Raw genomic sequence first — 27,100 nt, forward strand, 5'->3', positions numbered from 1 at the left:
TGCTATAGTAAAAGACAACGATAAAAACAATCAAACCGCAACAGCCAGGGAGAACGCTGGGTGAGCAGCAGCTCTGCACGGTGATACCAAGAACGGAGGCGATAGTCATGTGCATCGAGAGGGCTCGTTGGTCTAGGGGTATGATTCCTGCTTCGGGTGCAGGAGGTCCCGGGTTCAAATCCCGGACGAGCCCTTGCGTTTTGTGCAAACGTGTGGCGACTACCGGCATGCCGGCGGCTGTTCCGCGCATTTCCTGCCCTCCAGGTAAGCACAAAAACCAAGTAGCCGGTTCTGAAAGAGTTTCACGTATCATTTGAGCCATCTGCAGCCTGGTGGTTGGACGTTTGAAATTGATTTAAATGTTCACAGTAGAGATTGTAGCAAGTGTCTTGTTGAGTGCGACGAAAAAGTGATTACGCCCGGAATCGAAACGGAGACCTTCTGCCTGTTAGGCAGACGTGATAACCGCTACACCACGGAAACTGCTAAGCTCTGAGATCCACATGTGACACAACTTGCAGGACGATCACAACTTTGGCGTAAAAATCACTTTGCGGAAACGCACAATGCAGGTATTTCGCATTCGTACGCAACAATCGACAGCACCCTTGCCTGTCTGAATGCCACCACGAATAAGAGCCCAAGAAGTCGTCGGACAAGCTCGCGGCCGAGTCCTCGGTAGCATCAGCTACTCTTGCTTTCCGTACGAGCTACCGTCAATTCGCGCAGTCGCTATTGCATATGATGTCACCAAAAGCAATCACTTCGTTAGCGGCAAGGAGCCCGGGCCCAGCGGTAGCTCTACATGGAGGCACCAGCAGCCCCGACAGGCCGCCGCTGGCGCGCCGGCGCCCGGACCCGCGACCCCTAATGACGTTGCAGTCGATGTATTTCTTAATATCGCTTTTGGAAGAAGCAAGCCAGGTGTAAATCACACAGTATTTTACTGATGATCTGGAAACGCAAATTTAGAACAAGTAGAACATTATATAAAATTTGTTGTGTGGTCGAGCGGAACCCACCCTTCGCTCTTCCCAGATTATCGTTGCTGCACGGAATGATTGTTAAAGCACCGACGGCTTCAGAGTTCGTCTTCTCCAACGTTTGCTTTTGCAGTACATTCCGCAATCTTTTCCTTATGAGTCGTCTGTTTCGGTTTCCCGATGTAGTTTTGCTCACACCTCCCGACTTCTCTTAACCCCGAGCCACCACTAGCAGAAAATTCCGCACTGCAGTCCGGTCAATCTGCAGAGCTCGATAAGAGCATCGCGGTCGTTCCTGAGCTAATGAAACGGCCGTGTCTGTAGTTGTTCCCAGATGTCTCCCACAGAAACGGCCTCCCGGACGCCTGCATTACAGGAGTACGCCCCTACTCCCAGCCATACAATTGCATTTGAAAGCAGAATAACATGAGCTACAGAGCAACTCCGACTTTTGTGTCTGACCTACTTTTAATGATACTGTGGTCGGTTTAGTTACTACTATCGCTGCTGGACGAAGCAGACCAGTTGAAAGCCACACGGTATTCTTGTAACGAACAGGTAATGGAAATTTTGGTAAAACGATATCAAAAAAAGTTGCGTGGTGGAGCGACACATACAGTTGGCTCTTCGTAGATGATCATTGCTGCACGGAATAATTCTTAAGGCACCGACGCCTTCAGGAGTCGTGTTTGGAAGTTTTGCTTGCAGTATATTCCGCTATCTTTTCGTTATGAGTTGGTGTTTCGGATTCCCGGTGTTCTTTTGTTTAGTGCATTTGCCTTCCCTTGATGCTAAGAAAGCACATGACGAAAGTGAAACACCACCGTCTGTTCATCTGCAGAGCGCGATGAAATTATTCACTCTACATTCATTGCCTTTAATATTCTTTCCATCAGTGGTGGGCGCTGCCTTCAGAAAGCGCTTTTCTTTCTGATTTACATGAAAGTTTGTGTTCCTCGGAGCTGGACTGCTTGGGATTACCTTCACTGCCACCGGCAAGTGGCTCGTTGGTCTAGGGGTATGATTCCTGCTTTGGGTGCAGGAGGTCCCGGGTTCAAATCCCGGACGAGCCCTACCGTTTTGACCGTGCTGAAGAGTAGGTGGAGCTCACCCACGTTTGTAGCTCTGCAATGAAGAGCAGATGCGTGCCCAGCACGCTGTGTGTGGCCCTACGGTCATGAAGGGACCGTTTGATATGGCAAGAATCTGATACCAGTAAATTACATAGGTCGATTTCTGTAGAAGAGCCGACAGTAATCTTGCATGCAACGGAAAACAAAGGTTGTCTTTGCAGAACGTGTGCACCGTGAGTGGAGACGAAGCTCAATCGTGGAGCAGTCTACCTTCATCTGATTAGCGACAACGTCAACCAAAGCGTGGGATACAAGACTGAGCGTAGTTAAGAGTTTCTCACTATTAGTTACGTTCACACTTCAACAGAGTTGTGACAAGGCGAGTGCAAAGAGATCAGGAAAGCCAGTATGAAGCGAACTTGAAGTAGTCTTGAAGAAATGGATACTAAATTTTGCCGGCCAGAATGGAGCTACGAGCGTTCTGAGTTACTGAATACCGGTGCACTATGGGAGCAAGAGCATTTGACAGTAAAATGAGGCGATATCGGTGTAGCACACGACATTTATTATCCCGCACACGCAGACGTGACGTTATCTCGGAAATGGAATCCGAAAACGGGTTTAAAAAAAGTCGTGCTTCCGCCCGGGATCGAACCGGGGACCTTCTGCGTGTAAAGCAGACGTGATAACCGCTACACCACGGAAACGACGGTTTTGCCGTTGTACTACCTGGAAAACCGTAGCTCCAACAGATTTTTCCTGCGTAAGCAAGGGCATCGGCTACGAGCTCCGTCCGATTCTAGAAGTTGCTATAGTAAAAGACAACGATAAAAACAATCAAACCGCAACAGCCAGGGAGAACGCTGGGTGAGCAGCAGCTCTGCACGGTGATACCAAGAACGGAGGCGATAGTCATGTGCATCGAGAGGGCTCGTTGGTCTAGGGGTATGATTCCTGCTTCGGGTGCAGGAGGTCCCGGGTTCAAATCCCGGACGAGCCCTTGCGTTTTGTGCAAACGTGTGGCGACTACCGGCATGCCGGCGGCTGTTCCGCGCATTTCCTGCCCTCCAGGTAAGCACAAAAACCAAGTAGCCGGTTCTGAAAGAGTTTCACGTATCATTTGAGCCATCTGCAGCCTGGTGGTTGGACGTTTGAAATTGATTTAAATGTTCACAGTAGAGATTGTAGCAAGTGTCTTGTTGAGTGCGACGAAAAAGTGATTACGCCCGGAATCGAAACGGAGACCTTCTGCCTGTTAGGCAGACGTGATAACCGCTACACCACGGAAACTGCTAAGCTCTGAGATCCACATGTGACACAACTTGCAGGACGATCACAACTTTGGCGTAAAAATCACTTTGCGGAAACGCACAATGCAGGTATTTCGCATTCGTACGCAACAATCGACAGCACCCTTGCCTGTCTGAATGCCACCACGAATAAGAGCCCAAGAAGTCGTCGGACAAGCTCGCGGCCGAGTCCTCGGTAGCATCAGCTACTCTTGCTTTCCGTACGAGCTACCGTCAATTCGCGCAGTCGCTATTGCATATGATGTCACCAAAAGCAATCACTTCGTTAGCGGCAAGGAGCCCGGGCCCAGCGGTAGCTCTACATGGAGGCACCAGCAGCCCCGACAGGCCGCCGCTGGCGCGCCGGCGCCCGGACCCGCGACCCCTAATGACGTTGCAGTCGATGTATTTCTTAATATCGCTTTTGGAAGAAGCAAGCCAGGTGTAAATCACACAGTATTTTACTGATGATCTGGAAACGCAAATTTAGAACAAGTAGAACATTATATAAAATTTGTTGTGTGGTCGAGCGGAACCCACCCTTCGCTCTTCCCAGATTATCGTTGCTGCACGGAATGATTGTTAAAGCACCGACGGCTTCAGAGTTCGTCTTCTCCAACGTTTGCTTTTGCAGTACATTCCGCAATCTTTTCCTTATGAGTCGTCTGTTTCGGTTTCCCGATGTAGTTTTGCTCACACCTCCCGACTTCTCTTAACCCCGAGCCACCACTAGCAGAAAATTCCGCACTGCAGTCCGGTCAATCTGCAGAGCTCGATAAGAGCATCGCGGTCGTTCCTGAGCTAATGAAACGGCCGTGTCTGTAGTTGTTCCCAGATGTCTCCCACAGAAACGGCCTCCCGGACGCCTGCATTACAGGAGTACGCCCCTACTCCCAGCCATACAATTGCATTTGAAAGCAGAATAACATGAGCTACAGAGCAACTCCGACTTTTGTGTCTGACCTACTTTTAATGATACTGTGGTCGGTTTAGTTACTACTATCGCTGCTGGACGAAGCAGACCAGTTGAAAGCCACACGGTATTCTTGTAACGAACAGGTAATGGAAATTTTGGTAAAACGATATCAAAAAAAGTTGCGTGGTGGAGCGACACATACAGTTGGCTCTTCGTAGATGATCATTGCTGCACGGAATAATTCTTAAGGCACCGACGCCTTCAGGAGTCGTGTTTGGAAGTTTTGCTTGCAGTATATTCCGCTATCTTTTCGTTATGAGTTGGTGTTTCGGATTCCCGGTGTTCTTTTGTTTAGTGCATTTGCCTTCCCTTGATGCTAAGAAAGCACATGACGAAAGTGAAACACCACCGTCTGTTCATCTGCAGAGCGCGATGAAATTATTCACTCTACATTCATTGCCTTTAATATTCTTTCCATCAGTGGTGGGCGCTGCCTTCAGAAAGCGCTTTTCTTTCTGATTTACATGAAAGTTTGTGTTCCTCGGAGCTGGACTGCTTGGGATTACCTTCACTGCCACCGGCAAGTGGCTCGTTGGTCTAGGGGTATGATTCCTGCTTTGGGTGCAGGAGGTCCCGGGTTCAAATCCCGGACGAGCCCTACCGTTTTGACCGTGCTGAAGAGTAGGTGGAGCTCACCCACGTTTGTAGCTCTGCAATGAAGAGCAGATGCGTGCCCAGCACGCTGTGTGTGGCCCTACGGTCATGAAGGGACCGTTTGATATGGCAAGAATCTGATACCAGTAAATTACATAGGTCGATTTCTGTAGAAGAGCCGACAGTAATCTTGCATGCAACGGAAAACAAAGGTTGTCTTTGCAGAACGTGTGCACCGTGAGTGGAGACGAAGCTCAATCGTGGAGCAGTCTACCTTCATCTGATTAGCGACAACGTCAACCAAAGCGTGGGATACAAGACTGAGCGTAGTTAAGAGTTTCTCACTATTAGTTACGTTCACACTTCAACAGAGTTGTGACAAGGCGAGTGCAAAGAGATCAGGAAAGCCAGTATGAAGCGAACTTGAAGTAGTCTTGAAGAAATGGATACTAAATTTTGCCGGCCAGAATGGAGCTACGAGCGTTCTGAGTTACTGAATACCGGTGCACTATGGGAGCAAGAGCATTTGACAGTAAAATGAGGCGATATCGGTGTAGCACACGACATTTATTATCCCGCACACGCAGACGTGACGTTATCTCGGAAATGGAATCCGAAAACGGGTTTAAAAAAAGTCGTGCTTCCGCCCGGGATCGAACCGGGGACCTTCTGCGTGTAAAGCAGACGTGATAACCGCTACACCACGGAAACGACGGTTTTGCCGTTGTACTACCTGGAAAACCGTAGCTCCAACAGATTTTTCCTGCGTAAGCAAGGGCATCGGCTACGAGCTCCGTCCGATTCTAGAAGTTGCTATAGTAAAAGACAACGATAAAAACAATCAAACCGCAACAGCCAGGGAGAACGCTGGGTGAGCAGCAGCTCTGCACGGTGATACCAAGAACGGAGGCGATAGTCATGTGCATCGAGAGGGCTCGTTGGTCTAGGGGTATGATTCCTGCTTCGGGTGCAGGAGGTCCCGGGTTCAAATCCCGGACGAGCCCTTGCGTTTTGTGCAAACGTGTGGCGACTACCGGCATGCCGGCGGCTGTTCCGCGCATTTCCTGCCCTCCAGGTAAGCACAAAAACCAAGTAGCCGGTTCTGAAAGAGTTTCACGTATCATTTGAGCCATCTGCAGCCTGGTGGTTGGACGTTTGAAATTGATTTAAATGTTCACAGTAGAGATTGTAGCAAGTGTCTTGTTGAGTGCGACGAAAAAGTGATTACGCCCGGAATCGAAACGGAGACCTTCTGCCTGTTAGGCAGACGTGATAACCGCTACACCACGGAAACTGCTAAGCTCTGAGATCCACATGTGACACAACTTGCAGGACGATCACAACTTTGGCGTAAAAATCACTTTGCGGAAACGCACAATGCAGGTATTTCGCATTCGTACGCAACAATCGACAGCACCCTTGCCTGTCTGAATGCCACCACGAATAAGAGCCCAAGAAGTCGTCGGACAAGCTCGCGGCCGAGTCCTCGGTAGCATCAGCTACTCTTGCTTTCCGTACGAGCTACCGTCAATTCGCGCAGTCGCTATTGCATATGATGTCACCAAAAGCAATCACTTCGTTAGCGGCAAGGAGCCCGGGCCCAGCGGTAGCTCTACATGGAGGCACCAGCAGCCCCGACAGGCCGCCGCTGGCGCGCCGGCGCCCGGACCCGCGACCCCTAATGACGTTGCAGTCGATGTATTTCTTAATATCGCTTTTGGAAGAAGCAAGCCAGGTGTAAATCACACAGTATTTTACTGATGATCTGGAAACGCAAATTTAGAACAAGTAGAACATTATATAAAATTTGTTGTGTGGTCGAGCGGAACCCACCCTTCGCTCTTCCCAGATTATCGTTGCTGCACGGAATGATTGTTAAAGCACCGACGGCTTCAGAGTTCGTCTTCTCCAACGTTTGCTTTTGCAGTACATTCCGCAATCTTTTCCTTATGAGTCGTCTGTTTCGGTTTCCCGATGTAGTTTTGCTCACACCTCCCGACTTCTCTTAACCCCGAGCCACCACTAGCAGAAAATTCCGCACTGCAGTCCGGTCAATCTGCAGAGCTCGATAAGAGCATCGCGGTCGTTCCTGAGCTAATGAAACGGCCGTGTCTGTAGTTGTTCCCAGATGTCTCCCACAGAAACGGCCTCCCGGACGCCTGCATTACAGGAGTACGCCCCTACTCCCAGCCATACAATTGCATTTGAAAGCAGAATAACATGAGCTACAGAGCAACTCCGACTTTTGTGTCTGACCTACTTTTAATGATACTGTGGTCGGTTTAGTTACTACTATCGCTGCTGGACGAAGCAGACCAGTTGAAAGCCACACGGTATTCTTGTAACGAACAGGTAATGGAAATTTTGGTAAAACGATATCAAAAAAAGTTGCGTGGTGGAGCGACACATACAGTTGGCTCTTCGTAGATGATCATTGCTGCACGGAATAATTCTTAAGGCACCGACGCCTTCAGGAGTCGTGTTTGGAAGTTTTGCTTGCAGTATATTCCGCTATCTTTTCGTTATGAGTTGGTGTTTCGGATTCCCGGTGTTCTTTTGTTTAGTGCATTTGCCTTCCCTTGATGCTAAGAAAGCACATGACGAAAGTGAAACACCACCGTCTGTTCATCTGCAGAGCGCGATGAAATTATTCACTCTACATTCATTGCCTTTAATATTCTTTCCATCAGTGGTGGGCGCTGCCTTCAGAAAGCGCTTTTCTTTCTGATTTACATGAAAGTTTGTGTTCCTCGGAGCTGGACTGCTTGGGATTACCTTCACTGCCACCGGCAAGTGGCTCGTTGGTCTAGGGGTATGATTCCTGCTTTGGGTGCAGGAGGTCCCGGGTTCAAATCCCGGACGAGCCCTACCGTTTTGACCGTGCTGAAGAGTAGGTGGAGCTCACCCACGTTTGTAGCTCTGCAATGAAGAGCAGATGCGTGCCCAGCACGCTGTGTGTGGCCCTACGGTCATGAAGGGACCGTTTGATATGGCAAGAATCTGATACCAGTAAATTACATAGGTCGATTTCTGTAGAAGAGCCGACAGTAATCTTGCATGCAACGGAAAACAAAGGTTGTCTTTGCAGAACGTGTGCACCGTGAGTGGAGACGAAGCTCAATCGTGGAGCAGTCTACCTTCATCTGATTAGCGACAACGTCAACCAAAGCGTGGGATACAAGACTGAGCGTAGTTAAGAGTTTCTCACTATTAGTTACGTTCACACTTCAACAGAGTTGTGACAAGGCGAGTGCAAAGAGATCAGGAAAGCCAGTATGAAGCGAACTTGAAGTAGTCTTGAAGAAATGGATACTAAATTTTGCCGGCCAGAATGGAGCTACGAGCGTTCTGAGTTACTGAATACCGGTGCACTATGGGAGCAAGAGCATTTGACAGTAAAATGAGGCGATATCGGTGTAGCACACGACATTTATTATCCCGCACACGCAGACGTGACGTTATCTCGGAAATGGAATCCGAAAACGGGTTTAAAAAAAGTCGTGCTTCCGCCCGGGATCGAACCGGGGACCTTCTGCGTGTAAAGCAGACGTGATAACCGCTACACCACGGAAACGACGGTTTTGCCGTTGTACTACCTGGAAAACCGTAGCTCCAACAGATTTTTCCTGCGTAAGCAAGGGCATCGGCTACGAGCTCCGTCCGATTCTAGAAGTTGCTATAGTAAAAGACAACGATAAAAACAATCAAACCGCAACAGCCAGGGAGAACGCTGGGTGAGCAGCAGCTCTGCACGGTGATACCAAGAACGGAGGCGATAGTCATGTGCATCGAGAGGGCTCGTTGGTCTAGGGGTATGATTCCTGCTTCGGGTGCAGGAGGTCCCGGGTTCAAATCCCGGACGAGCCCTTGCGTTTTGTGCAAACGTGTGGCGACTACCGGCATGCCGGCGGCTGTTCCGCGCATTTCCTGCCCTCCAGGTAAGCACAAAAACCAAGTAGCCGGTTCTGAAAGAGTTTCACGTATCATTTGAGCCATCTGCAGCCTGGTGGTTGGACGTTTGAAATTGATTTAAATGTTCACAGTAGAGATTGTAGCAAGTGTCTTGTTGAGTGCGACGAAAAAGTGATTACGCCCGGAATCGAAACGGAGACCTTCTGCCTGTTAGGCAGACGTGATAACCGCTACACCACGGAAACTGCTAAGCTCTGAGATCCACATGTGACACAACTTGCAGGACGATCACAACTTTGGCGTAAAAATCACTTTGCGGAAACGCACAATGCAGGTATTTCGCATTCGTACGCAACAATCGACAGCACGCTTGCCTGTCTGAATGCCACCACGAATAAGAGCCCAAGAAGTCGTCGGACAAGCTCGCGGCCGAGTCCTCGGTAGCATCAGCTACTCTTGCTTTCCGTACGAGCTACCGTCAATTCGCGCAGTCGCTATTGCATATGATGTCACCAAAAGCAATCACTTCGTTAGCGGCAAGGAGCCCGGGCCCAGTGGTAGCTCTACATGGAGGCACCAGCAGCCCCGACAGGCCGCCGCTGGCGCGCCGGCGCCCGGACCCGCGACCCCTAATGACGTTGCAGTCGATGTATTTCTTAATATCGCTTTTGGAAGAAGCAAGCCAGGTGTAAATCACACAGTATTTTACTGATGATCTGGAAACGCAAATTTAGAACAAGTAGAACATTATATAAAATTTGTTGTGTGGTCGAGCGGAACCCACCCTTCGCTCTTCCCAGACTATCGTTGCTGCACGGAATGATTGTTAAAGCACCGACGGCTTCAGAGTTCGTCTTCTCCAACGTTTGCTTTTGCAGTACATTCCGCAATCTTTTCGTTATGAGTCGTCTGTTTCGGTTTCCCGATGTAGTTTTGCTCACACCTCCCGACTTCTCTTAACCCCGAGCCACCACTAGCAGAAAATTCCGCACTGCAGTCCGGTCAATCTGCAGAGCTCGATAAGAGCATCGCGGTCGTTCCTGAGCTAATGAAACGGCCGTGTCTGTAGTTGTTCCCAGATGTCTCCCACAGAAACGGCCTCCCGGACGCCTGCATTACAGCAGTACGCCCCTACTCCCAGCCATACAATTGCATTTGAAAGCAGAATAACATGAGCTACAGAGCAACTCCGACTTTTGTGTCTGACCTACTTCTAATGATACTGTGGTCGGTTTAGTTACTACTATCGCTGCTGGACGAAGCAGACCAGTTGAAAGCCACACGGTATTCTTGTAACGAACAGGTAATGGAAATTTTGGTAAAACGATATCAAAAAAAGTTGCGTGGTGGAGCGACACATACAGTTGGCTCTTCGTAGATGATCATTGCTGCACGGAATAATTCTTAAGGCACCGACGCCTTCAGGAGTCGTGTTTGGAAGTTTTGCTTGCAGTATATTCCGCTATCTTTTCGTTATGAGTTGGTGTTTCGGATTCCCGGTGTTCTTTTGTTTAGTGCATTTGCCTTCCCTTGATGCTAAGAAAGCACATGACGAAAGTGAAACACCACCGTCTGTTCATCTGCAGAGCGCGATGAAATTATTCACTCTACATTCATTGCCTTTAATATTCTTTCCATCAGTGGTGGGCGCTGCCTTCAGAAAGCGCTTTTCTTTCTGATTTACATGAAAGTTTGTGTTCCTCGGAGCTGGACTGCTTGGGATTACCTTCACTGCCACCGGCAAGTGGCTCGTTGGTCTAGGGGTATGATTCCTGCTTTGGGTGCAGGAGGTCCCGGGTTCAAATCCCGGACGAGCACTACTGTTTTGACCGTGCTGAAGAGTAGGTGGAGCTCACCCACGTTTGTAGCTCTGCAATGAAGAGCAGATGCGTGCCCAGCACGCTGTGTGTGGCCCTACGGTCATGAAGGGACCGTTTGATATGGCAAGAATCTGATACCAGTAAATTACATAGGTCGATTTCTGTAGAAGAGCCGACAGTAATCTTGCATGCAACGGAAAACAAAGGTTGTCTTTGCAGAACGTGTGCACCGTGAGTGGAGACGAAGCTCAATCGTGGAGCAGTCTACCTTCATCTGATTAGCGACAACGTCAACCAAAGAGTGGGATACAAGACTGAGCGTAGTTAAGAGTTTCTCACTATTAGTTACGTTCACACTTCAACAGAGTTGTGACAAGGCGAGTGCAAAGAGATCAGGAAAGCCAGTATGAAGCGAACTTGAAGTAGTCTTGAAGAAATGGATACTAAATTTTGCAGGCCAGAATGGAGCTACGAGCGTTCTGAGTTACTGAATACCGGTGCACTATGGGAGCAAGAGCATTTGACAGTAAAATGAGGCGATATCGGTGTAGCACACGACATTTATTATCCCGCACACGCAGACGTGACGTTATCTCGGAAATGGAATCCGAAAACGGGTTTAAAAAAAGTCGTGCTTCCGCCCGGGATCGAACCGGGGACCTTCTGCGTGTAAAGCAGACGTGATAACCGCTACACCACGGAAACGACGGTTTTGCCGTTGTACTACCTGGAAAACCGTAGCTCCAACAGATTTTTCCTGCGTAAGCAAGGGCATCGGCTACGAGCTCCGTCCGATTCTAGAAGTTGCTATAGTAAAAGACAACGATAAAAACAATCAAACCGCAACAGCCAGGGAGAACGCTGGGTGAGCAGCAGCTCTGCACGGTGATACCAAGAACGGAGGCGGTAGTCATGTGCATCGAGAGGGCTCGTTGGTCTAGGGGTATGATTCCTGCTTCGGGTGCAGGAGGTTCCCGGTTAAAATCCCGGACGAGCCCTTGCGTTTTGTGCAAACGTGTGGCGACTACCGGCATGCCGGCGGCTGTTCCGCGCATTTCCTGCCCTCCAGGTAAGCACAAAAACCAAGTAGCCGGTTCTGAAAGAGTTTCACGTATCATTTGAGCCATCTGCAGCCTGGTGGTTGGACGTTTGAAATTGATTTAAATGTTCACAGTAGAGATTGTAGCAAGTGTCTTGTTGAGTGCGACGAAAAAGTGATTACGCCCGGAATCGAAACGGAGACCTTCTGCCTGTTAGGCAGACGTGATAACCGCTACACCACGGAAACTGCTAAGCTCTGAGATCCACATGTGACACAACTTGCAGGACGATCACAACTTTGGCGTAAAAATCACTTTGCGGAAACGCACAATGCAGGTATTTCGCATTCGTACGCAACAATCGACAGCACCCTTGCCTGTTTGAATGCCACCACGAATAAGAGCCCAAGAAGTCGTCGGACAAGCTCGCGGCCGAGTCCTCGGTAGCATCAGCTACTCTTGCTTTCCGTACGAGCTACCGTCAATTCGCGCAGTCGCTATTGCATATGATGTCACCAAAAGCAATCACTTCGTTAGCGGCAAGGAGCCCGGGCCCAGCGGTAGCTCTACATGGAGGCACCAGCAGCCCCGACAGGCCGCCGCTGGCGCGCCGGCGCCCGGACCCGCGACCCCTAATGACGTTGCAGTCGATGTATTTCTTAATATCGCTTTTGGAAGAAGCAAGCCAGGTGTAAATCACACAGTATTTTACTGATGATCTGGAAACGCAAATTTAGAACAAGTAGAACATTATATAAAATTTGTTGTGTGGTCGAGCGGAACCCACCCTTCGCTCTTCCCAGATTATCGTTGCTGCACGGAATGATTGTTAAAGCACCGACGGCTTCAGAGTTCGTCTTCTCCAACGTTTGCTTTTGCAGTACATTCCGCAATCTTTTCGTTATGAGTCGTCTGTTTCGGTTTCCCGATGTAGTTTTGCTCACACCTCCCGACTTCTCTTAACCCCGAGCCACCACTAGCAGAAAATTCCGCACTGCAGTCCGGTCAATCTGCAGAGCTCGATAAGAGCATCGCGGTCGTTCCTGAGCTAATGAAACGGCCGTGTCTGTAGTTGTTCCCAGATGTCTCCCACAGAAACGGCCTCCCGGACGCCTGCATTACAGCAGTACGCCCCTACTCCCAGCCATACAATTGCATTTGAAAGCAGAATAACATGAGCTACAGAGCAACTCCGACCTTTGTGTCTGACCTACTTTTAATGATACTGTGGTCGGTTTAGTTACTACTATCGCTGCTGGACGAAGCAGACCAGTTGAAAGCCACACGGTATTCTTGTAACGAACAGGTAATGGAAATTTTGGTAAAACGATATCAAAAAAAGTTGCGTGGTGGAGCGACACATACAGTTGGCTCTTCGTAGATGATCATTGCTGCACGGAATAATTCTTAAGGCACCGACGCCTTCAGGAGTCGTGTTTGGAAGTTTTGCTTGCAGTATATTCCGCTATCTTTTCGTTATGAGTTGGTGTTTCGGATTCCCGGTGTTCTTTTGTTTAGTGCATTTGCCTTCCCTTGATGCTAAGAAAGCACATGACGAAAGTGAAACACCACCGTCTGTTCATCTGCAGAGCGCGATGAAATTATTCACTCTACATTCATTGCCTTTAATATTCTTTCCATCAGTGGTGGGCGCTGCCTTCAGAAAGCGCTTTTCTTTCTGATTTACATGAAAGTTTGTGTTCCTCGGAGCTGGACTGCTTGGGATTACCTTCACTGCCACCGGCAAGTGGCTCGTTGGTCTAGGGGTATGATTCCTGCTTTGGGTGCAGGAGGTCCCGGGTTCAAATCCCGTACGAGCACTACTGTTTTGACCGTGCTGAAGAGTAGGTGGAGCTCACCCACGTTTGTAGCTCTGCAATGAAGAGCAGATGCGTGCCCAGCACGCTGTGTGTGGCCCTACGGTCATGAAGGGACCGTTTGATATGGCAAGAATCTGATACCAGTAAATTACATAGGTCGATTTCTGTAGAAGAGCCGACAGTAATCTTGCATGCAACGGAAAACAAAGGTTGTCTTTGCAGAACGTGTGCACCGTGAGTGGAGACGAAGCTCAATCGTGGAGCAGTCTACCTTCATCTGATTAGCGACAACGTCAACCAAAGAGTGGGATACAAGACTGAGCGTAGTTAAGAGTTTCTCACTATTAGTTACGTTCACACTTCAACAGAGTTGTGACAAGGCGAGTGCAAAGAGATCAGGAAAGCCAGTATGAAGCGAACTTGAAGTAGTCTTGAAGAAATGGATACTAAATTTTGCAGGCCAGAATGGAGCTACGAGCGTTCTGAGTTACTGAATACCGGTGCACTATGGGAGCAAGAGCATTTGACAGTAAAATGAGGCGATATCGGTGTAGCACACGACATTTATTATCCCGCACACGCAGACGTGACGTTATCTCGGAAATGGAATCCGAAAACGGGTTTAAAAAAAGTCGTGCTTCCGCCCGGGATCGAACCGGGGACCTTCTGCGTGTAAAGCAGACGTGATAACCGCTACACCACGGAAACGACGGTTTTGCCGTTGTACTACCTGGAAAACCGTAGCTCCAACAGATTTTTCCTGCGTAAGCAAGGGCATCGGCTACGAGCTCCGTCCGATTCTAGAAGTTGCTATAGTAAAAGACAACGATAAAAACAATCAAACCGCAACAGCCAGGGAGAACGCTGGGTGAGCAGCAGCTCTGCACGGTGATACCAAGAACGGAGGCGGTAGTCATGTGCATCGAGAGGGCTCGTTGGTCTAGGGGTATGATTCCTGCTTCGGGTGCAGGAGGTTCCCGGTTAAAATCCCGGACGAGCCCTTGCGTTTTGTGCAAACGTGTGGCGACTACCGGCATGCCGGCGGCTGTTCCGCGCATTTCCTGCCCTCCAGGTAAGCACAAAAACCAAGTAGCCGGTTCTGAAAGAGTTTCACGTATCATTTGAGCCATCTGCAGCCTGGTGGTTGGACGTTTGAAATTGATTTAAATGTTCACAGTAGAGATTGTAGCAAGTGTCTTGTTGAGTGCGACGAAAAAGTGATTACGCCCGGAATCGAAACGGAGACCTTCTGCCTGTTAGGCAGACGTGATAACCGCTACACCACGGAAACTGCTAAGCTCTGAGATCCACATGTGACACAACTTGCAGGACGATCACAACTTTGGCGTAAAAATCACTTTGCGGAAACGCACAATGCAGGTATTTCGCATTCGTACGCAACAATCGACAGCACCCTTGCCTGTCTGAATGCCACCACGAATAAGAGCCCAAGAAGTCGTCGGACAAGCTCGCGGCCGAGTCCTCGGTAGCATCAGCTACTCTTGCTTTCCGTACGAGCTACCGTCAATTCGCGCAGTCGCTATTGCATATGATGTCACCAAAAGCAATCACTTCGTTAGCGGCAAGGAGCCCGGGCCCAGTGGTAGCTCTACATGGAGGCACCAGCAGCCCCGACAGGCCGCCGCTGGCGCGCCGGCGCCCGGACCCGCGACCCCTAATGACGTTGCAGTCGATGTATTTCTTAATATCGCTTTTGGAAGAAGCAAGCCAGGTGTAAATCACACAGTATTTTACTGATGATCTGGAAACGCAAATTTAGAACAAGTAGAACATTATATAAAATTTGTTGTGTGGTCGAGCGGAACCCACCCTTCGCTCTTCCCAGATTATCGTTGCTGCACGGAATGATTGTTAAAGCACCGACGGCTTCAGAGTTCGTCTTCTCCAACGTTTGCTTTTGCAGTACATTCCGCAATCTTTTCCTTATGAGTCGTCTGTTTCGGTTTCCCGATGTAGTTTTGCTCACACCTCCCGACTTCTCTTAACCCCGAGCCACCACTAGCAGAAAATTCCGCACTGCAGTCGGGTCAATCTGCAGAGCTCGATAAGAGCATCGCGGTCGTTCCTGAGCTAATGAAACGGCCGTGTCTGTAGTTGTTCCCAGATGTCTCCCACAGAAACGGCCTCCCGGACGCCTGCATTACAGCAGTACGCCCCTACTCCCAGCCATACAATTGCATTTGAAAGCAGAATAACATGAGCTACAGAGCAACTCCGACTTTTGTGTCTGACCTACTTTTAATGATACTGTGGTCGGTTTAGTTACTACTATCGCTGCTGGACGAAGCAGACCAGTTGAAAGCCACACGGTATTCTTGTAACGAACAGGTAATGGAAATTTTGGTAAAACGATATCAAAAAAAGTTGCGTGGTGGAGCGACACATACAGTTGGCTCTTCGTAGATGATCATTGCTGCACGGAATAATTCTTAAGGCACCGACGCCTTCAGGAGTCGTGTTTGGAAGTTTTGCTTGCAGTATATTCCGCTATCTTTTCGTTATGAGTTGGTGTTTCGGATTCCCGGTGTTCTTTTGTTTAGTGCATTTGCCTTCCCTTGATGCTAAGAAAGCACATGACGAAAGTGAAACACCACCGTCTGTTCATCTGCAGAGCGCGATGAAATTATTCACTCTACATTCATTGCCTTTAATATTCTTTCCATCAGTGGTGGGCGCTGCCTTCAGAAAGCGCTTTTCTTTCTGATTTACATGAAAGTTTGTGTTCCTCGGAGCTGGACTGCTTGGGATTACCTTCACTGCCACCGGCAAGTGGCTCGTTGGTCTAGGGGTATGATTCCTGCTTTGGGTGCGGGAGGTCCCGGGTTCAAATCCCGGACGAGCCCTACCGTTTTGACCGTGCTGAAGAGTAGGTGGAGCTCACCCACGTTTGTAGCTCTGCAATGAAGAACAGATGCGTGCCGCAGCACGCTGTGTGTGGCCCTACGGTCATGAAGGGACCGTTTGATATGGCAAGAATCTGATACCAGTAAATTACATAGGTCGATTTCTGTAGAAGAGCCGACAGTAATCTTGCATGCAACGGAAAACAAAGGTTGTCTTTGCAGAACGTGTGCACCGTGAGTGGAGACGAAGCTCAATCGTGGAGCAGTCTACCTTCATCTGATTAGCGACAACGTCAACCAAAGAGTGGGATACAAGACTGAGCGTAGTTAAGAGTTTCTCACTATTAGTTACGTTCACACTTCAACAGAGTTGTGACAAGGCGAGTGCAAAGAGATCAGGAAAGCCAGTATGAAGCGAACTTGAAGTAGTCTTGAAGAAATGGATACTAAATTTTGCAGGCCAGAATGGAGCTACGAGCGTTCTGAGTTACTGAATACCGGTGCACTATGGGAGCAAGAGCATTTGACAGTAAAATGAGGCGATATCGGTGTAGCACACGACATTTATTATCCCGCACACGCAGACGTGACGTTATCTCGGAAATGGAATCCGAAAACGGGTTTAAAAAAAGTCGTGCTTCCACCCGGGATCGAACCGGGGACCTTCTGCGTGTAAAGCAGACGTGATAACCGCTACACCACGGAAACGACGGTTTTGCCGTTGTACTACCTGGAAAACCGTAGCTCCAACAGATTTTTCCTGCGTAAGCAAGGGCATCGGCTACGAGCTCCGTCCGATTCTAGAAGTTGCTATAGTAAAAGACAACGATAAAAACAATCAAACCGCAACAGCCAGGGAGAACGCTGGGTGAGCAGCAGCTCTGCACGGTGATACCAAGAACGGAGGCGATAGTCATGTGCATCGAGAAGGCTCGTTGGTCTAGGGGTATGATTCCTGCTTCGGGTGCAGGAGGTCCCGGGTTCAAATCCCGGACGAGCCCTTGCGTTTTGTGCAAACGTGTGGCGACTACCGGCATGCCGGCGGCTGTTCCGCGCATTTCCTGCCCTCCAGGTAAGCACAAAAACCAAGTAGCCGGTTCTGAAAGAGTTTCACGTATCATTTGAGCCATCTGCAGCCTGGTGGTTGGACGTTTGAAATTGATTTAAATGTTCACAGTAGAGATTGTAGCAAGTGTCTTGTTGAGTGCGACGAAAAAGTGATTACGCCCGGAATCGAAACGGAGACCTTCTGCCTGTTAGGCAGACGTGATAACCGCTACACCACGGAAACTGCTAAGCTCTGAGATCCACATGTGACACAACTTTGAGGACGATCACAACTTTGGCGTAAAAATCACTTTGCGGAAACGCACAATGCAGGTATTTCGCATTCGTACGCAACAATCGACAGCACCCTTGCCTGTCTGAATGCCACCACGAATAAGAGCCCAAGAAGTCGTCGGACAAGCTCGCGGCCGAGTCCTCGGTAGCATCAGCTACTCTTGCTTTCCGTACGAGCTACCGTCAATTCGCGCAGTCGCTATTGCATATGATGTCACCAAAAGCAATCACTTCGTTAGCGGCAAGGAGCCCGGGCCCAGTGGTAGCTCTACATGGAGGCACCAGCAGCCCCGACAGGCCGCCGCTGGCGCGCCGGCGCCCGGACCCGCGACCCCTAATGACGTTGCAGTCGATGTATTTCTTAATATCGCTTTTGGAAGAAGCAAGCCAGGTGTAAATCACACAGTATTTTACTGATGATCTGGAAACGCAAATTTAGAACAAGTAGAACATTATATAAAATTTGTTGTGTGGTCGAGCGGAACCCACCCTTCGCTCTTCCCAGATTATCGTTGCTGCACGGAATGATTGTTAAAGCACCGACGGCTTCAGAGTTCGTCTTCTCCAACGTTTGCTTTTGCAGTACATTCCGCAATCTTTTCCTTATGAGTCGTCTGTTTCGGTTTCCCGATGTAGTTTTGCTCACACCTCCCGACTTCTCTTAACCCCGAGCCACCACTAGCAGAAAATTCCGCACTGCAGTCCGGTCAATCTGCAGAGCTCGATAAGAGCATCGCGGTCGTTCCTGAGCTAATGAAACGGCCGTGTCTGTAGTTGTTCCCAGATGTCTCCCACAGAAACGGCCTCCCGGACGCCTGCATTACAGGAGTACGCCCCTACTCCCAGCCATACAATTGCATTTGAAAGCAGAATAACATGAGCTACAGAGCAACTCCGACTTTTGTGTCTGACCTACTTTTAATGATACTGTGGTCGGTTTAGTTACTACTATCGCTGCTGGACGAAGCAGACCAGTTGAAAGCCACACGGTATTCTTGTAACGAACAGGTAATGGAAATTTAGGTAAAACGATATCAAAAAAAGTTGCGTGGTGGAGCGACACATACAGTTGGCTCTTCGTAGATGATCATTGCTGCACGGAATAATTCTTAAGGCACCGACGCCTTCAGGAGTCGTGTTTGGAAGTTTTGCTTGCAGTATATTCCGCTATCTTTTCGTTATGAGTTGGTGTTTCGGATTCCCGGTGTTCTTTTGTTTAGTGCATTTGCCTTCCCTTGATGCTAAGAAAGCACATGACGAAAGTGAAACACCACCGTCTGTTCATCTGCAGAGCGCGATGAAATTATTCACTCTACATTCATTGCCTTTAATATTCTTTCCATCAGTGGTGGGCGCTGCCTTCAGAAAGCGCTTTTCTTTCTGATTTACATGAAAGTTTGTGTTCCTCGGAGCTGGACTGCTTGGGATTACCTTCACTGCCACCGGCAAGTGGCTCGTTGGTCTGGGGGTATGATTCCTGCTTTGGGTGCAGGAGGTCCCGGGTTCAAATCCCGGACAAGCCCTACCGTTTTGACCGTGCTGAAGAGTAGGTGGAGCTAACCCACGTTTGTAGCTCTGCAATGAAGAACAGATGCGTGCCGCAGCACGCTGTGTGTGGCCCTACGGTCATGAAGGGACCGTTTGATATGGCAAGAATCTGATACCAGTAAATTACATAGGTCGATTTCTGTAGAAGAGCCGACAGTAATCTTGCATGCAACGGAAAACAAAGGTTGTCTTTGCAGAACGTGTGCACCGTGAGTGGAGACGAAGCTCAATCGTGGAGCAGTCTACCTTCATCTGATTAGCGACAACGTCAACCAAAGAGTGGGATACAAGACTGAGCGTAGTTAAGAGTTTCTCACTATTAGTTACGTTCACACTTCAACAGAGTTGTGACAAGGCGAGTGCAAAGAGATCAGGAAAGCCAGTATGAAGCGAACTTGAAGTAGTCTTGAAGAAATGGATACTAAATTTTGCAGGCCAGAATGGAGCTACGAGCGTTCTGAGTTACTGAATACCGGTGCACTATGGGAGCAAGAGCATTTGACAGTAAAATGAGGCGATATCGGTGTAGCACACGACATTTATTATCCCGCACACGCAGACGTGACGTTATCTCGGAAATGGAATCCGAAAACGGGTTTAAAAAAAGTCGTGCTTCCGCCCGGGATCGAACCGGGGACCTTCTGCGTGTAAAGCAGACGTGATAACCGCTACACCACGGAAACGACGGTTTTGCCGTTGTACTACCTGGAAAACCGTAGCTCCAACAGATTTTTCCTGCGTAAGCAAGGGCATCGGCTACGAGCTCCGTCCGATTCTAGAAGTTGCTATAGTAAAAGACAACGATAAAAACAATCAAACCGCAACAGCCAGGGAGAACGCTGGGTGAGCAGCAGCTCTGCACGGTGATACCAAGAACGGAGGCGATAGTTATGTGCATCGAGAAGGCTCGTTGGTCTAGGGGTATGATTCCTGCTTCGGGTGCAGGAGGTCCCGGGTTCAAATCCCGGACGAGCCCTTGCGTTTTGTGCAAACGTGTGGCGACTACCGGCATGCCGGCGGCTGTTCCGCGCATTTCCTGCCCTCCAGGTAAGCACAAAAACCAAGTAGCCGGTTCTGAAAGAGTTTCACGTATCATTTGAGCCATCTGCAGCCTGGTGGTTGGACGTTTGAAATTGATTTAAATGTTCACAGTAGAGATTGTAGCAAGTGTCTTGTTGAGTGCGACGAAAAAGTGATTACGCCCGGAATCGAAACGGAGACCTTCTGCCTGTTAGGCAGACGTGATAACCGCTACACCACGGAAACTGCTAAGCTCTGAGATCCACATGTGACACAACTTTGAGGACGATCACAACTTTGGCGTAAAAATCACTTTGCGGAAACGCACAATGCAGGTATTTCGCATTCGTACGCAACAATCGACAGCACCCTTGCCTGTCTGAATGCCACCACGAATAAGAGCCCAAGAAGTCGTCGGACAAGCTCGCGGCCGAGTCCTCGGTAGCATCAGCTACTCTTGCTTTCCGTACGAGCTACCGTCAATTCGCGCAGTCGCTATTGCATATGATGTCACCAAAAGCAATCACTTCGTTAGCGGCAAGGAGCCCGGGCCCAGCGGTAGCTCTACATGGAGGCACCAGCAGCCCCGACAGGCCGCCGCTGGCGCGCCGGCGCCCGGACCCGCGACCCCTAATGACGTTGCAGTCGATGTATTTCTTAATATCGCTTTTGGAAGAAGCAAGCCAGGTGTAAATCACACAGTATTTTACTGATGATCTGGAAACGCAAATTTAGAACAAGTAGAACATTATATAAAATTTGTTGTGTGGTCGAGCGGAACCCACCCTTCGCTCTTCCCAGATTATCGTTGCTGCACGGAATGATTGTTAAAGCACCGACGGCTTCAGAGTTCGTCTTCTCCAACGTTTGCTTTTGCAGTACATTCCGCAATCTTTTCCTTATGAGTCGTCTGTTTCGGTTTCCCGATGTAGTTTTGCTCACACCTCCCGACTTCTCTTAACCCCGAGCCACCACTAGCAGAAAATTCCGCACTGCAGTCCGGTCAATCTGCAGAGCTCGATAAGAGCATCGCGGTCGTTCCTGAGCTAATGAAACGGCCGTGTCTGTAGTTGTTCCCAGATGTCTCCCACAGAAACGGCCTCCCGGACGCCTGCATTACAGGAGTACGCCCCTACTCCCAGCCATACAATTGCATTTGAAAGCAGAATAACATGAGCTACAGAGCAACTCCGACTTTTGTGTCTGACCTACTTTTAATGATACTGTGGTCGGTTTAGTTACTACTATCGCTGCTGGACGAAGCAGACCAGTTGAAAGCCACACGGTATTCTTGTAACGAACAGGTAATGGAAATTTAGGTAAAACGATATCAAAAAAAGTTGCGTGGTGGAGCGACACATACAGTTGGCTCTTCGTAGATGATCATTGCTGCACGGAATAATTCTTAAGGCACCGACGCCTTCAGGAGTCGTGTTTGGAAGTTTTGCTTGCAGTATATTCCGCTATCTTTTCGTTATGAGTTGGTGTTTCGGATTCCCGGTGTTCTTTTGTTTAGTGCATTTGCCTTCCCTTGATGCTAAGAAAGCACATGACGAAAGTGAAACACCACCGTCTGTTCATCTGCAGAGCGCGATGAAATTATTCACTCTACATTCATTGCCTTTAATATTCTTTCCATCAGTGGTGGGCGCTGCCTTCAGAAAGCGCTTTTCTTTCTGATTTACATGAAAGTTTGTGTTCCTCGGAGCTGGACTGCTTGGGATTACCTTCACTGCCACCGGCAAGTGGCTCGTTGGTCTGGGGGTATGATTCCTGCTTTGGGTGCAGGAGGTCCCGGGTTCAAATCCCGGACAAGCCCTACCGTTTTGACCGTGCTGAAGAGTAGGTGGAGCTCACCCACGTTTGTAGCTCTGCAATGAAGAACAGATGCGTGCCGCAGCACGCTGTGTGTGGCCCTACGGTCATGAAGGGACCGTTTGATATGGCAAGAATCTGATACCAGTAAATTACATAGGTCGATTTCTGTAGAAGAGCCGACAGTAATCTTGCATGCAACGGAAAACAAAGGTTGTCTTTGCAGAACGTGTGCACCGTGAGTGGAGACGAAGCTCAATCGTGGAGCAGTCTACCTTCATCTGATTAGCGACAACGTCAACCAAAGAGTGGGATACAAGACTGAGCGTAGTTAAGAGTTTCTCACTATTAGTTACGTTCACACTTCAACAGAGTTGTGACAAGGCGAGTGCAAAGAGATCAGGAAAGCCAGTATGAAGCGAACTTGAAGTAGTCTTGAAGAAATGGATACTAAATTTTGCAGGCCAGAATGGAGCTACGAGCGTTCTGAGTTACTGAATACCGGTGCACTATGGGAGCAAGAGCATTTGACAGTAAAATGAGGCGATATCGGTGTAGCACACGACATTTATTATCCCGCACACGCAGACGTGACGTTATCTCGGAAATGGAATCCGAAAACGGGTTTAAAAAAAGTCGTGCTTCCGCCCGGGATCGAACCGGGGACCTTCTGCGTGTAAAGCAGACGTGATAACCGCTACACCACGGAAACGACGGTTTTGCCGTTGTACTACCTGGAAAACCGTAGCTCCAACAGATTTTTCCTGCGTAAGCAAGGGCATCGGCTACGAGCTCCGTCCGATTCTAGAAGTTGCTATAGTAAAAGACAACGATAAAAACAATCAAACCGCAACAGCCAGGGAGAACGCTGGGTGAGCAGCAGCTCTGCACGGTGATACCAAGAACGGAGGCGATAGTTATGTGCATCGAGAAGGCTCGTTGGTCTAGGGGTATGATTCCTGCTTCGGGTGCAGGAGGTCCCGGGTTCAAATCCCGGACGAGCCCTTGCGTTTTGTGCAAACGTGTGGCGACTACCGGCATGCCGGCGGCTGTTCCGCGCATTTCCTGCCCTCCAGGTAAGCACAAAAACCAAGTAGCCGGTTCTGAAAGAGTTTCACGTATCATTTGAGCCATCTGCAGCCTGGTGGTTGGACGTTTGAAATTGATTTAAATGTTCACAGTAGAGATTGTAGCAAGTGTCTTGTTGAGTGCGACGAAAAAGTGATTACGCCCGGAATCGAAACGGAGACCTTCTGCCTGTTAGGCAGACGTGATAACCGCTACACCACGGAAACTGCTAAGCTCTGAGATCCACATGTGACACAACTTTGAGGACGATCACAACTTTGGCGTAAAAATCACTTTGCGGAAACGCACAATGCAGGTATTTCGCATTCGTACGCAACAATCGACAGCACCCTTGCCTGTCTGAATGCCACCACGAATAAGAGCCCAAGAAGTCGTCGGACAAGCTCGCGGCCGAGTCCTCGGTAGCATCAGCTACTCTTGCTTTCCGTACGAGCTACCGTCAATTCGCGCAGTCGCTATTGCATATGATGTCACCAAAAGCAATCACTTCGTTAGCGGCAAGGAGCCCGGGCCCAGTGGTAGCTCTACATGGAGGCACCAGCAGCCCCGACAGGCCGCCGCTGGCGCGCCGGCGCCCGGACCCGCGACCCCTAATGACGTTGCAGTCGATGTATTTCTTAATATCGCTTTTGGAAGAAGCAAGCCAGGTGTAAATCACACAGTATTTTACTGATGATCTGGAAACGCAAATTTAGAACAAGTAGAACATTATATAAAATTTGTTGTGTGGTCGAGCGGAACCCACCCTTCGCTCTTCCCAGATTATCGTTGCTGCACGGAATGATTGTTAAAGCACCGACGGCTTCAGAGTTCGTCTTCTCCAACGTTTGCTTTTGCAGTACATTCCGCAATCTTTTCCTTATGAGTCGTCTGTTTCGGTTTCCCGATGTAGTTTTGCTCACACCTCCCGACTTCTCTTAACCCCGAGCCACCACTAGCAGAAAATTCAGCACTGCAGTCCGGTCAATCTGCAGAGCTCGATAAGAGCATCGCGGTCGTTCCTGAGCTAATGAAACGGCCGTGTCTGTAGTTGTTCCCAGATGTCTCCCACAGAAACGGCCTCCCGGACGCCTGCATTACAGGAGTACGCCCCTACTCCCAGCCATACAATTGCATTTGAAAGCAGAATAACATGAGCTACAGAGCAACTCCGACTTTTGTGTCTGACCTACTTTTAATGATACTGTGGTCGGTTTAGTTACTACTATCGCTGCTGGACGAAGCAGACCAGTTGAAAGCCACACGGTATTCTTGTAACGAACAGGTAATGGAAATTTAGGTAAAACGATATCAAAAAAAGTTGCGTGGTGGAGCGACACATACAGTTGGCTCTTCGTAGATGATCATTGCTGCACGGAATAATTCTTAAGGCACCGACGCCTTCAGGAGTCGTGTTTGGAAGTTTTGCTTGCAGTATATTCCGCTATCTTTTCGTTATGAGTTGGTGTTTCGGATTCCCGGTGTTCTTTTGTTTAGTGCATTTGCCTTCCCTTGATGCTAAGAAAGCACATGACGAAAGTGAAACACCACCGTCTGTTCATCTGCAGAGCGCGATGAAATTATTCACTCTACATTCATTGCCTTTAATATTCTTTCCATCAGTGGTGGGCGCTGCCTTCAGAAAGCGCTTTTCTTTCTGATTTACATGAAAGTTTGTGTTCCTCGGAGCTGGACTGCTTGGGATTACCTTCACTGCCACCGGCAAGTGGCTCGTTGGTCTGGGGGTATGATTCCTGCTTTGGGTGCAGGAGGTCCCGGGTTCAAATCCCGGACAAGCCCTACCGTTTTGACCGTGCTGAAGAGTAGGTGGAGCTCACCCACGTTTGTAGCTCTGCAATGAAGAACAGATGCGTGCCGCAGCACGCTGTGTGTGGCCCTACGGTCATGAAGGGACCGTTTGATATGGCAAGAATCTGATACCAGTAAATTACATAGGTCGATTTCTGTAGAAGAGCCGACAGTAATCTTGCATGCAACGGAAAACAAAGGTTGTCTTTGCAGAACGTGTGCACCGTGAGTGGAGACGAAGCTCAATCGTGGAGCAGTCTACCTTCATCTGATTAGCGACAACGTCAACCAAAGAGTGGGATACAAGACTGAGCGTAGTTAAGAGTTTCTCACTATTAGTTACGTTCACACTTCAACAGAGTTGTGACAAGGCGAGTGCAAAGAGATCAGGAAAGCCAGTATGAAGCGAACTTGAAGTAGTCTTGAAGAAATGGATACTAAATTTTGCAGGCCAGAATGGAGCTACGAGCGTTCTGAGTTACTGAATACCGGTGCACTATGGGAGCAAGAGCATTTGACAGTAAAATGAGGCGATATCGGTGTAGCACACGACATTTATTATCCCGCACACGCAGACGTGACGTTATCTCGGAAATGGAATCCGAAAACGGGTTTAAAAAAAGTCGTGCTTCCGCCCGGGATCGAACCGGGGACCTTCTGCGTGTAAAGCAGACGTGATAACCGCTACACCACGGAAACGACGGTTTTGCCGTTGTACTACCTGGAAAACCGTAGCTCCAACAGATTTTTCCTGCGTAAGCAAGGGCATCGGCTACGAGCTCCGTCCGATTCTAGAAGTTGCTATAGTAAAAGACAACGATAAAAACAATCAAACCGCAACAGCCAGGGAGAACGCTGGGTGAGCAGCAGCTCTGCACGGTGATACCAAGAACGGAGGCGATAGTTATGTGCATCGAGAAGGCTCGTTGGTCTAGGGGTATGATTCCTGCTTCGGGTGCAGGAGGTCCCGGGTTCAAATCCCGGACGAGCCCTTGCGTTTTGTGCAAACGTGTGGCGACTACCGGCATGCCGGCGGCTGTTCCGCGCATTTCCTGCCCTCCAGGTAAGCACAAAAACCAAGTAGCCGGTTCTGAAAGAGTTTCACGTATCATTTGAGCCATCTGCAGCCTGGTGGTTGGACGTTTGAAATTGATTTAAATGTTCACAGTAGAGATTGTAGCAAGTGTCTTGTTGAGTGCGACGAAAAAGTGATTACGCCCGGAATCGAAACGGAGACCTTCTGCCTGTTAGGCAGACGTGATAACCGCTACACCACGGAAACTGCTAAGCTCTGAGATCCACATGTGACACAACTTTGAGGACGATCACAACTTTGGCGTAAAAATCACTTTGCGGAAACGCACAATGCAGGTATTTCGCATTCGTACGCAACAATCGACAGCACCCTTGCCTGTCTGAATGCCACCACGAATAAGAGCCCAAGAAGTCGTCGGACAAGCTCGCGGCCGAGTCCTCGGTAGCATCAGCTACTCTTGCTTTCCGTACGAGCTACCGTCAATTCGCGCAGTCGCTATTGCATATGATGTCACCAAAAGCAATCACTTCGTTAGCGGCAAGGAGCCCGGGCCCAGTGGTAGCTCTACATGGAGGCACCAGCAGCCCCGACAGGCCGCCGCTGGCGCGCCGGCGCCCGGACCCGCGACCCCTAATGACGTTGCAGTCGATGTATTTCTTAATATCGCTTTTGGAAGAAGCAAGCCAGGTGTAAATCACACAGTATTTTACTGATGATCTGGAAACGCAAATTTAGAACAAGTAGAACATTATATAAAATTTGTTGTGTGGTCGAGCGGAACCCACCCTTCGCTCTTCCCAGATTATCGTTGCTGCACGGAATGATTGTTAAAGCACCGACGGCTTCAGAGTTCGTCTTCTCCAACGTTTGCTTTTGCAGTACATTCCGCAATCTTTTCCTTATGAGTCGTCTGTTTCGGTTTCCCGATGTAGTTTTGCTCACACCTCCCGACTTCTCTTAACCCCGAGCCACCACTAGCAGAAAATTCCGCACTGCAGTCCGGTCAATCTGCAGAGCTCGATAAGAGCATCGCGGTCGTTCCTGAGCTAATGAAACGGCCGTGTCTGTAGTTGTTCCCAGATGTCTCCCACA

The 27,100-nt window shown here is 49.1% G+C and overlaps 26 non-coding genes across 26 annotated transcripts; 17 read left to right on the forward strand and 9 right to left on the reverse strand.

Moving 5' to 3' along the window:
• The first annotated feature begins 121 nt into the window (after positions 1-121).
• Trnap-cgg (transfer RNA proline (anticodon CGG)) lies at positions 122-193 on the forward strand. Its single transcript has one exon. It is a non-coding gene; the product is annotated as a tRNA-Pro (tRNA).
• Positions 194-1,984: 1,791 nt separating this feature from the next.
• Positions 1,985-2,056, forward strand: Trnap-ugg (transfer RNA proline (anticodon UGG)). The gene has a single exon. It is a non-coding gene; the product is annotated as a tRNA-Pro (tRNA).
• A 634-nt stretch (positions 2,057-2,690) lies between these two features.
• Trnav-uac (transfer RNA valine (anticodon UAC)) lies at positions 2,691-2,763 on the reverse strand. Its single transcript has one exon. It is a non-coding gene; the product is annotated as a tRNA-Val (tRNA).
• Positions 2,764-2,984: 221 nt separating this feature from the next.
• Trnap-cgg (transfer RNA proline (anticodon CGG)) lies at positions 2,985-3,056 on the forward strand. Its single transcript has one exon. It is a non-coding gene; the product is annotated as a tRNA-Pro (tRNA).
• Positions 3,057-4,847: 1,791 nt separating this feature from the next.
• Trnap-ugg (transfer RNA proline (anticodon UGG)) lies at positions 4,848-4,919 on the forward strand. The gene has a single exon. It is a non-coding gene; the product is annotated as a tRNA-Pro (tRNA).
• Positions 4,920-5,553: 634 nt separating this feature from the next.
• Trnav-uac (transfer RNA valine (anticodon UAC)) lies at positions 5,554-5,626 on the reverse strand. The gene has a single exon. It is a non-coding gene; the product is annotated as a tRNA-Val (tRNA).
• A 221-nt stretch (positions 5,627-5,847) lies between these two features.
• Trnap-cgg (transfer RNA proline (anticodon CGG)) lies at positions 5,848-5,919 on the forward strand. Its single transcript has one exon. It is a non-coding gene; the product is annotated as a tRNA-Pro (tRNA).
• Positions 5,920-7,710: 1,791 nt separating this feature from the next.
• On the forward strand, positions 7,711-7,782 carry Trnap-ugg (transfer RNA proline (anticodon UGG)). Its single transcript has one exon. It is a non-coding gene; the product is annotated as a tRNA-Pro (tRNA).
• Positions 7,783-8,416: 634 nt separating this feature from the next.
• On the reverse strand, positions 8,417-8,489 carry Trnav-uac (transfer RNA valine (anticodon UAC)). Its single transcript has one exon. It is a non-coding gene; the product is annotated as a tRNA-Val (tRNA).
• Positions 8,490-8,710: 221 nt separating this feature from the next.
• On the forward strand, positions 8,711-8,782 carry Trnap-cgg (transfer RNA proline (anticodon CGG)). Its single transcript has one exon. It is a non-coding gene; the product is annotated as a tRNA-Pro (tRNA).
• Positions 8,783-10,573: 1,791 nt separating this feature from the next.
• Positions 10,574-10,646, forward strand: Trnap-ugg (transfer RNA proline (anticodon UGG)). The gene has a single exon. It is a non-coding gene; the product is annotated as a tRNA-Pro (tRNA).
• A 633-nt stretch (positions 10,647-11,279) lies between these two features.
• Trnav-uac (transfer RNA valine (anticodon UAC)) lies at positions 11,280-11,352 on the reverse strand. Its single transcript has one exon. It is a non-coding gene; the product is annotated as a tRNA-Val (tRNA).
• A 2,084-nt stretch (positions 11,353-13,436) lies between these two features.
• Trnap-ugg (transfer RNA proline (anticodon UGG)) lies at positions 13,437-13,509 on the forward strand. Its single transcript has one exon. It is a non-coding gene; the product is annotated as a tRNA-Pro (tRNA).
• Positions 13,510-14,142: 633 nt separating this feature from the next.
• Positions 14,143-14,215, reverse strand: Trnav-uac (transfer RNA valine (anticodon UAC)). Its single transcript has one exon. It is a non-coding gene; the product is annotated as a tRNA-Val (tRNA).
• A 2,084-nt stretch (positions 14,216-16,299) lies between these two features.
• On the forward strand, positions 16,300-16,371 carry Trnap-ugg (transfer RNA proline (anticodon UGG)). Its single transcript has one exon. It is a non-coding gene; the product is annotated as a tRNA-Pro (tRNA).
• Positions 16,372-17,006: 635 nt separating this feature from the next.
• Positions 17,007-17,079, reverse strand: Trnav-uac (transfer RNA valine (anticodon UAC)). Its single transcript has one exon. It is a non-coding gene; the product is annotated as a tRNA-Val (tRNA).
• Positions 17,080-17,300: 221 nt separating this feature from the next.
• Trnap-cgg (transfer RNA proline (anticodon CGG)) lies at positions 17,301-17,372 on the forward strand. The gene has a single exon. It is a non-coding gene; the product is annotated as a tRNA-Pro (tRNA).
• A 1,791-nt stretch (positions 17,373-19,163) lies between these two features.
• Trnap-ugg (transfer RNA proline (anticodon UGG)) lies at positions 19,164-19,235 on the forward strand. Its single transcript has one exon. It is a non-coding gene; the product is annotated as a tRNA-Pro (tRNA).
• Positions 19,236-19,870: 635 nt separating this feature from the next.
• Positions 19,871-19,943, reverse strand: Trnav-uac (transfer RNA valine (anticodon UAC)). Its single transcript has one exon. It is a non-coding gene; the product is annotated as a tRNA-Val (tRNA).
• A 221-nt stretch (positions 19,944-20,164) lies between these two features.
• Trnap-cgg (transfer RNA proline (anticodon CGG)) lies at positions 20,165-20,236 on the forward strand. The gene has a single exon. It is a non-coding gene; the product is annotated as a tRNA-Pro (tRNA).
• A 1,791-nt stretch (positions 20,237-22,027) lies between these two features.
• On the forward strand, positions 22,028-22,099 carry Trnap-ugg (transfer RNA proline (anticodon UGG)). Its single transcript has one exon. It is a non-coding gene; the product is annotated as a tRNA-Pro (tRNA).
• Positions 22,100-22,734: 635 nt separating this feature from the next.
• Positions 22,735-22,807, reverse strand: Trnav-uac (transfer RNA valine (anticodon UAC)). The gene has a single exon. It is a non-coding gene; the product is annotated as a tRNA-Val (tRNA).
• Positions 22,808-23,028: 221 nt separating this feature from the next.
• On the forward strand, positions 23,029-23,100 carry Trnap-cgg (transfer RNA proline (anticodon CGG)). Its single transcript has one exon. It is a non-coding gene; the product is annotated as a tRNA-Pro (tRNA).
• Positions 23,101-24,891: 1,791 nt separating this feature from the next.
• On the forward strand, positions 24,892-24,963 carry Trnap-ugg (transfer RNA proline (anticodon UGG)). The gene has a single exon. It is a non-coding gene; the product is annotated as a tRNA-Pro (tRNA).
• Positions 24,964-25,598: 635 nt separating this feature from the next.
• Trnav-uac (transfer RNA valine (anticodon UAC)) lies at positions 25,599-25,671 on the reverse strand. Its single transcript has one exon. It is a non-coding gene; the product is annotated as a tRNA-Val (tRNA).
• Positions 25,672-25,892: 221 nt separating this feature from the next.
• Trnap-cgg (transfer RNA proline (anticodon CGG)) lies at positions 25,893-25,964 on the forward strand. The gene has a single exon. It is a non-coding gene; the product is annotated as a tRNA-Pro (tRNA).
• The last annotated feature ends 1,136 nt before the right edge of the window (positions 25,965-27,100 follow it).

This window comes from Schistocerca gregaria, chromosome 2 (genome assembly GCF_023897955.1).
Source record: "Schistocerca gregaria isolate iqSchGreg1 chromosome 2, iqSchGreg1.2, whole genome shotgun sequence".
NCBI classification, from domain to species: Eukaryota; Metazoa; Arthropoda; class Insecta; order Orthoptera; family Acrididae; genus Schistocerca; species Schistocerca gregaria.